Source organism: Pyxicephalus adspersus, chromosome W (genome assembly GCF_032062135.1).
Source record: "Pyxicephalus adspersus chromosome W, UCB_Pads_2.0, whole genome shotgun sequence".
NCBI lineage: Eukaryota > Metazoa > Chordata > Amphibia > Anura > Pyxicephalidae > Pyxicephalus > Pyxicephalus adspersus.
In genome coordinates, this window is record NC_092870.1 from 10210951 (window position 1) to 10221586 (window position 10636).

Consider the following 10636-nt stretch of genomic DNA (forward strand, 5'->3'; position numbering starts at 1 on the left):
TTTTGTTAGAGGGTCAGGAACAAGATCCATCTACAAATACATACACCCATACAAATGGGTGTTGTGGATAAGTCTGAACGTGGTGTTGATGTGTTATGTATTTCAGTGACACATGAGTGGTCACATGGTTTTACAATTCTCTCTTGCATACAATACAAATGGTACATTGAAATTCAGCATTCCCAATGCAGGGGCAGAGGTCACGGATTCTTTTAACACCACATGTGCTTTAGTCATTTCATCAGTCTAAGAATGTGACCTGTTGCAGACAGAACTGAATTTTTTTCTCCGACACCTTCAATATACAACAATATAACAGTATCCTTCTGACATGCCTCCTGCGACTGGCTACTGTACATAACAATAAAGTGGAACCATGCTGCAGCTAAAAGTTGGCAACCACCTGCTGGAGGGCAATTGAGAAAACTGCGGGTGAGTCAACAAAACCCTGGGGCAAGCAACACCAGGTGTACTGCTGTCCCATGAAAATGAAAGCCATAAGGGGCTGAGTCTCGGGCGATAATGGTATGGAAAAAATGCGTTGGCCAAATCAATAACTCTGTAAAATTGGGTCTCAGGCGGTACTGCTGTAAGGATGGTAGTAAGATCTGACATGACTGGTGTCAGGGGCGTAACCAGCTCATTGATGGCTCTGAGATCCTGTGTAAAACAGTATGAGCCATCTGGCTTTTTGACAGGATTTACTGGAGTATTGTAAGAGCAGGTTTTCTTAAGTATGCCTTGCTGGCAGAAAGATTGAATGATGGGTGCTAAGGAATCTTCCTTGTCTTTAGTTAAAGGATACTGCTTTTGGTATATTCGTGTGTAAATTCCTCCTATTGTGTGTGAATTCCCCCACCTACTAGATTGTAAGATCTTCAGGGCAGGGTCCTCTCCTCCTGTATCACTGTCTGTATTAGTCTGTCATTTGCTACCCCTATTTAATCTACAGCGCTGCGTAATATGTTGGCGCTATATCAATCCTGTTTAATATTAATAATAATAATAATAATAATAATATGTGGTTTTGTGAGTGCTGTATATGGGGTGCAGTCCGGGAATCCCACTGTTGGTGTGCCCAATGACCTTCCTGTCCACAGGTAAAACATGCTTGATTCCTTCTAACATTTCCATATCCTCTATTGTCATTCCTGTCCTGTCTACCTCCTTTGCCTCTACCTTTTCCTCTGTACCCTCCAGGTTTCCCTGAATAATGGAGTCCCTGCACATGGGGTTTTGACGGTTTAGGTAGTTCAAAGCACCCTGCCTCGTCTTTAGTTAACAATTGTCCCATTATATCCTGCGGGGGTAATATGCTCCAATTATCAATAATCATTTTGGCAGTTTTAGCATGTCCAGGGATTAATCCATTAATCAGTGACTGTGTAAAAACAACATTCAAATCTCCTCCTAATCCTAGCCCTGCCTCTTCCTTCCACACTTACCTAAACCTTCGAGCATAATCACTTACTGTTTCTCCTGCTTTCTGTTTGCACACTAATGCTGTGGCCATTGATTTTCTATCTCCATGTATCCTAACATATTCATTATGCACTTGATCCCACATAAGTTTTTGGGGTTAAGTACACAACAGCTGCTGCTGGGTGATGTAGGACTAGTGGGTGGTGGTAATAATATCTGTGACTGCTTGGTCTTTGTTTTGGTAAGAAGAGGAAGGGCTGAGGGGGAATCCTGTGTAATGGTTTGTTGCTGCATGGACTGTATTAGACAGACCGTGCTTGTAATCCTCATCCTCCTGTGTTCTCCTTTGTGTTTCTGCTGTTAGTTGTGGATATAAGGGTGTATACAGGGGTGTAATTTGGGCAATAGTTTTCTCTTTATGGGGGTAATCCTTCCAATACATTTTCAAAGACTTCTCCGGAAGCCTTCATGTATTGCCGGTCCCACTCAGGAACTCGTGGATCTAATTTATATCCCCATCCGTCTCCATTACTGAGACACATTCCTAAGATACAACTAATATATAATTTAGAGAATGATCCTTCCAGTGGGAAGGGGTCAGGGCATTGTAAGTTGTCAGTGCCATTTTTCAGATGTAATGTAAAAGGGTCAGTGTAATAGTCTCCCGCTCTGCGATTTACAAAATCAACAGGAGTTTCCCCTGGAATATTATAAGGAATATCCTCATCACTGGGTGACATGGCTGTGAGTTTTTGTTTCTGTTCCTCCTTTGTGGAATTCCCCTTACCTTTGGAATTCCCCATAGTATAAATTACAGTATAAATATCAGATGGTTGTACACAGTTATTGTTAGTTCAGTTAGTTCAGTTAGTTCAGCAGGTAGCTGCAGTGCTCGCTGACGTCCTGTTCCCAGGACCGCTTACCAAAACGCAGCTTAGGTCACGTTACTGCTTGCCCGAAGCAACCACAACAGTGAGGATTGACCCAACCTCACCTTGGCAACCAGATTAGTACACAACTTTATCTTATATACAATATTTCTTTATACATTTCTCTATACATTAAACAGAAGCCATCAGTGTGCACAAATTCAATAAACGATTTCCCAAATCTTAACTAAGAACCCAGTCCTTCTATGAGGGAGTCTACACTGCCACAGTGCTTAGGTTCGTAAAATATCTACAGGGACACTGGGGAGGGCAGAGGTAGAAAAGAAAATTTCTACTTACCTGATCCTGGTCTTTTTAAGGTAGGTCGATATCCCACTTCTGACGCCAAACTGTTAAGGCGATCTCCTATCGATCACAGATCAATTTTTCCCTCTTTATAATAGCTTCTGTTTACAGCGCTAGAAGAATGGAACACATGCAACCTAATGCCCCTGATTCATCAATATAATCCGCGCTCGCTGGAAGCGCAAAAGTACGCGCGGCCATCGATCGCGGATTACCGTGGTCCTCAAAACTTTATTGTTTGCACACAGTTTATATAACAGTTCAAAGGCATGATCAGTGCATGATCACATGACTACAGACAATTAGCAGACATGACAGATGTCCTTGTGGTTCTCTTAGAACAAGATATTTTTGTCAAAATAACAGATATATGGCCGTAGGGAAGAAAGGAAGAGTTTCAAGGTAAAAAGAGGGGAAGCGGACGGAAGAGTACAACTAGTTTCAACATAATTCAATCATCTACAAAACATAACAAAAGCACAAAAAAAAATTAACTACAAGAATCAGCAAAATCTCTCAGCTCCTTTCAGGGCCTTTCGACTGAACTGATCTAGATATTTAGGATTCAACATTTCCCAAAACTGAAACCACTGACGTCAACAGGGAAATTTTCTGGTGGTTTGTTCTGTTTCTGGTCTTTGGAGAGTAAATACAAAGGCCAAATTCCCCAAAATGCCAGAAAAGACTACCAAGTGTCTGGAGTGGAATGTGTACAATGGTGGGGAGAGGTAATTTTATGCAGCTTGCAGGGCACCACAGGGGGTAATAAAGTGTTTGGTCTAAGTGTATGTTTAACATATTGTCATCAGATCCCAAACGTAAACGGTTTCCAATAACAGTTGCATTAAATACAATAGGGCTTTGGTGAGAAGAGAATCTGCAGTAGTCTCCGAAGAATCATCTGCTTTCCTAGAACACGCATCACTGAGGCTAAGAAGCCACCTACATTTCCCTTGAAAACAACATCAACTGAAGGGAAGAATCCTGCCTCCACAGGATGAGATTTGTGACAAACCTGATCTCAAATCACAAGGGGTTCTGTACAGCGTTTGGAGTTCAGAAGTTTCTTTGTTGCAGAGTGTGAGAACATTTACAAGCAACTAAAAATGTGATGTGTCTACCATTGATGCTGAACCCCCACCAAACCTGCCCTCAAGTGTAACCTTTATGTCAGAGCTGGACAGCAGCCATGCCAAGTCAAATTCCAAGTTTGATGTCACTCAATTTGATCTGGAGAGGATGAACTTCTTACAGGTTTCACTATTTTTATGCACCCTTTTTTTAAAAAGATTTTTGAGTTTTTTTTTATTCTAAGTTTATTATTAAATTTATTAAATATTGGACATATTTCGGTGAGCTATGCCTAAGAATTATTAGCCTACAATGTAAAATAAATTTCCATGCAAAACAATGTAACGCTTTTTGCATGAAAATACGGACAGAATTTGAGTGCCAGGGGGGTTAATCAAGTAAGTATGCTTGGATGGTATGCATCGATGTGACTTTTTGTAATCTTCATTATTGTTAGCTTCATCTGGTGCTGCAATGTTTTTGTGCCTGGTTTCTAATTACGGTTTCTGTTGTTTAGCAATTCTTCAGCAATGTTTTGTCATTTTTTCCACAAATATTGAGTACAAATACATGCAAGGTTTCCACTACAAACTGGTACTTGAACCCCTGTTTGCCTTTGTCCCATTCTTAAAGTCACATTGTCACATATTGGTATTTGAATGTATTATGTACATATTCCTTTTATGAATAATTTGTCATGGTTTTATATTTCTTTGATGTTTTTTAATAGTCTGACATTTGCACTCATATTGATTTGCTGCCACACAACTCCTCTGTTCATTTGTAGTAGTGTTATAGGTTTGTTGTCATTGTGCTGTGCTGCCTGATCTTAGCCCTATTGTATACAAACACACTTCCACTTGCTGTCCAAACAGGTTGTTAATTAATTGTCCAGCTGAGTTGCGTACTTATTCTAACACACCTGATGGTAATGGAAGGAGGTCCAGGTTGCCAAACACAACATCAAACCACAAGCTCACAAGCAGGGTCAAGCACTCTTAGAAAGGAACAGTTGAGGGGGCGTGGGCTGGACAGGGACCTGAATGGACCTACACCACAGCTGTTTTTATGACCAAGCAACGAAGGCAGAGGGGTACTGCTGCCTCTGGGAGCAAGAGGTACGCTATCCCGTCCTCTCAATCCTTATTAAGATCCTTTTTAGTCCCTGAGTCTTCTGGCGTGACTCAGGGAGCTAAGATCGTGCCGGTCTACGTGGCGCCTCCTCGGCTGCTGGCTCCTCTACCTCCTGACCAGGCTCCTACACAGCTGCCTTACCTCCTGCAAGAACTGGCTCCAGAAGGCTCTCCTGTCTTCTTTGCACCAGGCAATTTTTGATCCCCTGCTCACCCCGCGGGACTTGCGGGGTTTCCCCCCCCCCCCAGTTCCTCGGATGATCCTGGACACGCTGCCAGCTCTACATGAAATACACAGACTGTGACTAAAGAAGCCTGCTGCACCAGCAATGCTAATGGGGATTCTCCATTTGTCAACCCTCTGCCCCAGCGTAATTATGCTGCTGCCACCATCTTGGGACATGCTGGACACACAGATGGACCCCCTCTACGGGCACCAAGGTTGAGTCCCTCACAGGGGACCCTTTCTGATTGTGTTTTACCTGACTCTCTCACTGGAGTACAAACAAGGTCACTTGCCACCCTTACTCAAATACAAGCGGGTCGTAGAACCTCCTTATGTGGAACGCCCTCCACTGGCCCCCCCTGGGTTCCTCACGACCGCAACCTGCTGATCCTTCAGCCCACTCTACCTATTAGTGCTAATTCCTGGCAAGCGTATGTACAGCACCTCCCCACTAAAGATGATTTTCGCCTTCTAGTACAGAAGGTTAAAGAAGCCATTAGGGAAGAAATTTGCATCCTACGTACAGACCTCCAGAATCTGGCAGGTAGAGTGGTTACAATATATGATGACTTACAAGGTACGTAAACCAAGGTCTTACAACTTCAAGACTCTTGCCATCAATGGCTTTTCTCCATTCGCAAACAACCCCTTTTGCCCTGAGTCTTCACACACTTAACTGTCTTGAATGCAACAAGAGGACTCTTATATCCTTTTACTTGATGGGATTCTTTGGGGTTCCTATGATTCCCAAACATGTGCTCTCAAGCTCTATGTTTGGTTGTATTGATCTTCAGTCATGTTATACGTTGCTTTGCTTTATTTTGCCCGGTCCTGGATAATTTACTTAGATGTATGGTTTTGTTTTTGCAGGCTGGGGGGGGGGGGGATCTTATGCTAAAAAGGTGTTCTGGCTGTATTTACTCTTTCTCCTAGGTATACTCCCCCTAATGCTGGACACCATTTTGTTTGTTCGCCCCCCCCCTCCTATGCCTCCCATTGGGATTTCCTCCTTGTCCATGCTTGTTTTTGGTCTCTGGTATTTTTTTTTTTGTTTCCAGATAGACCTTTGGACAAGGATGTGATACCTACAGAGGATTCTCGGCTACCCCTACCTCATGCCTTTATGTCTGTTTGTTTTTTTTGTATTTTTTTCTGTTACCCTTTTTTAGGTTTTTTCCTGTGTACTGACCTTCTCTCTCCTTCTTCTACTCTATGCCCCTGGAGGATGCTCAGGTTTTTTCATAATCAATGTATGGTGTTCATTATGCATTTTTTTCTCTTACTATTACTCCATGGTTAACCTCTTGAAATCCGGAGAATCATTTGGGATAGTACCAGTAGGATTTCAATTTGCACTATATATAAACAAAATGCATACCAAATAATTATGAGATGGTATTTTCTTCCAAATAAACTGCATGCGATTTTTCCTAATGCAAGCATTATGTGTTGGAGATGTGGTATGGAGATTGGCACTTTGTATCATATTTTCTGGTCCTGTCCGCTCATTGGGCCCCATTGGGCAAAAGTCAACAACCTTCTCTCAGAGATTCTGGAAATACCTATGTCGCTCAATGTAGTTCTCATCTGCTGGGCCTTCCTATTTCCAATCTCACTAAGCTGAATAGAAAACTAGGGTGTCACATACTCACCGCAGCCAGGTGTCTTAATGCTAGACATTGGAAATCTACCTCACCTCCTGGCCTAATAGACTTATATGCTAGAATAAAAGAAGTCCAGCTTATGGAACACCTTACAGCCAGGATTTATGATAGATATGACAAATTCACAGCAATCTGGGCCCCATGGGACTCATATCTGCTATTAGCCACTAATATGTTTTAACATGTGGCTGCTAATTTTCAGCCAGCCCCTTCCAATGTAACTCCTCCTATTATTCCCTCGAGGGTAACTTCGGGAACTCCCTCTAATTAATAGTCATATATTTACCATCTGTTCTACATTCCTCTAGTATCCTCTCCCCTCTTTTTTTTTCTTCCCCCACCTTTCATTTTCTTTTCTTCTTGCCTTCCCTTGTCTGATTCACCAAGAAATCTCTGGGTTAGCTCAAGATATTATTGGAATTGTATATTACACAAGATGTGGTATATAGAATAAGCCTCCCGAGAGGAATCTGTGCTTTGCTGTAATCCTTGTTGGAGTTATTTATATACTACCTAACCCTGGCTATTATTATATTGTTACAGTTTTATTGTATGTTTCTTAGTTGTCTACTTACACTCTATTCCTTTATGTTTGTTGTTTTGTTTATTATTTGAAAACTCAAAAAAAATTAAAATTTTTCAAAGAAAGGAACAGTTGTTCTGTTGGTTCTTAACCTAATTTTGCTCATTAAATACGGTATTGTATGTGCAGCATGTAGTAATTGTACTGCCTGTTTATTATTAATGTATTCTATGATAATTACTGCAGTGTGTGTTTTGCCATGTTGCAAGATGGCTGCTGTGCCCTCTGCACTCTGGGGATGAGGTTATCAGTACCTAGCCTGGGGCAGGGATTCTTGGGTAAGCCCTTGGGAAGGACAAGGTCCGGAGAGTGAGAGACTCAGATCCTGTTGTATGTGCAGAGAAAGTAAAACTTCAGACTGTAAGTTATGGCACAATCCTCTCACTGAGACATACTGAACGGACTTGAACATGTTTACTCTGCTGCTGTTTAAAGATTGCAAAATTGGACGTTACACTAGATTTTATATGTTGTTACTATTCAATACAGAGACTCTTTCTGCTAATACAGTGTGGATTATTGTCTCTGAGTATACTATTCTCAACTGGGACTGCACTTGCTACTCACAAGACCCAATTGAGTGGAGGCACTGTGCTTATGAGATATTTCATCCTGTTTCCACAGATAAAGTAAAGGCTCTGCTCCTGTTCTTCCACATAGGTTGCCCACAACACATCAGTAGCCTGCAGAGGGGGTCAGAATAGGGCTACATTTGGAGGCACTGCTGAGATTATCTTGGATCAGGACAGTATTGTGTTACCATGCCACTGTTATCTACAGAAGCTGTGAGGGAGTGGGCCCAGGAGGAGGGATTGTCACATAAAAGTACCTTTGCTGTATCTTGTGTACCTATATCTGTGAGCACCCACAGACTACAGGAGGCACTAAAAGCTAATGAAACTCTGCAGCATGCATCTCTTGTGGATAAAAGAGAGGATGATGATGGATATGAGCTCTATACCCAATACCTATGTCTCAGTGAGGTGGGTCTAAATCCAGTTAAAGGTCCCTTTTGTATCTACCCCAAAGGGGCTGAAGATGTCGGATGTGCTATAGTTTTTCCACTAATTTCACCTTCAGTGAGGAGAAAGCTGCCAGCCCTGCCTGTAAAGTGTGAACCATTGAATTTGTGTGTTTCTACAGAAGACATTGATACAGTGTCTGATACAGTCACTAAGCAGGAGACCAATCTTGAGCATTTGTTGTTAAAGGTCACTGAAGTTATATCTCAAAATCTTTATGCTGATTCTCATCGCAAGTTAAAGACTTTTTCAGGAGTACTACCTGTTACTGTTGGTGAGGAAAGCTTTGAGGAATGGAAAGATTTTGCACAACAAGTAATGGAGGAATAGACTTGCTCGGAGGAAAAGAAAAAACAACGCATTATGGAAAGCTTCCGAACGCCCGCATCTACTATTGTTAGAGTATACAAGGACACTCATGTGAGTACCACTGCTCAGGATTATATTAATGTTCTGACAGATGCTTATTAACTGTACCATGATCCTGATCAAATGCTTGCTGACTTTAAACAGACAAAGCACTAAGAGGGAGAGGCTGTTTCTGTATTTGTGAGAAGGCTAGAGGTACTTCTAGGGAGATTGCTAACTGAAAAGGTGATCCCCCCTGCAGATGTTGACAAATAAGGGAATGTTGTAAGGGAATGTTACCCCATCACCCTATGTCGCCAGTCCTCAGAATTATTTTGAGAAAGACTTTACTTTCACGAAAATTTGACAGAGGTAAAGAAACAAGAGGCTGATATCCGCTTCACTACTTCAACTAAGAATAAAACTAAAGTGACTTCTCTGGATGAGCAGGAGAGTGAAACAATTGCTAAGACCAAATAGCCTAGTAAACCCCTGCAGTCTACAGCTCCATCTATTGACAGGAATGTGTCTAGCAATAAGCCTCTTTTTCCAAATAAGTGTTTCTGCTGTGGACAGGAAGGCCATACTGTTCATCAGTGTCCATTGCCTGCTGACAGACTCGAAGAGCACAGTAAAGTTTGACAGTTGAGTAGAAAAAACAGAGAAAGCTACAAAGAAAAAGTTCATTAAATTACGTGGGGTAGGCCGCAGATGCACATTCAAACTATTTGTTAATAATGTACCCACAACTGCTCTATTTGACACTAGGTCTCAGTTAACAATCATATACCGGTCTTTCTACCAACAACACTTAAGCCATCTTCCCTTGCAATGTGTGAACAATATGCTTGTTTATGGTGAGGGAGAAAATCATCTTTTTATGGATGGTTGTCTAGAAGTGGAACTTTGCATTCCCGGTGTGGTCTCTGATAAGGACTCAAGGTAATCACTTATGTGAGCCCCCCACCTGGGGGAAATGAGTCAGCACCTATGATTGTGGGCTCCAATGGTGAAGCTGTGGAGGCTGCTTTTATACGTTTTCTTCAGCCACAGGAAGGGGTTCCACAGGCTGCTCTACCTGTAGCTCCAGAATTGTAGGATATATGTCAAATGTTTGGTCCTGATCTTCCTGGAGGAAGTGTACGGAATCCCTGGCGTTCAATAGAGATTGCACCAAGAGAAGTGAGAAACCTACGGGTTTATGTACAAATCTTACTAGGGGCAAATGGAAGCTTTTTCCTGCTAGAGACTGTTACCAAAATGGCTACAAAGAACAGCTGGGAGATAATACCTGAAAAGAAAGACTATCGTTTTAAATATTCTAGAGTGGATGTTGTTATTGTTCGGAATATTACTACATACCCAGTCATAATACCAGCCTGGCAGGACATGGCCTATTGTTATTCGGTTGAAACCATTACTTCCTACTCTGCCAAAGGTATATAGTTACATAGTAGGTTAGGTTAAAAAAAGACATAAGTCCATCAAGTTCAACCACTAGGGAAATAAGCATATCCCAGATATAAAACCCTATAAGACATAGTTGGTCCAGAGGAAGGCAAAAAAACCCTGGTACAATTTGCTTCAACAGTGGAAAAAAATTCCTTCCTGATTCCATGAGGCAATGGGATGTTCCCTGGATGAACAGTCACTGTTATTTTTACTTTAAAGCCTTTATACCCAGTAATATTCTGTGCTTCTAGAAATCATCCAGCTTTTTCTTAAAGCAATCTATAGTAGTTGCTGAAACCAATTCCTGAAGGAGCCAATTCCACACTTTCACAAACCTTACTGTAAATAATCCCTTCCTTATCCGCAGCTTAAACTTCTTTTCCTCCAGACGCAAAGAGTGACCTCTTGTTCTTTGTAATGATCTCAAAGTGAATAATGGGGAAGAGAGTTCTCTATATGGACCATTTATATATTTATACA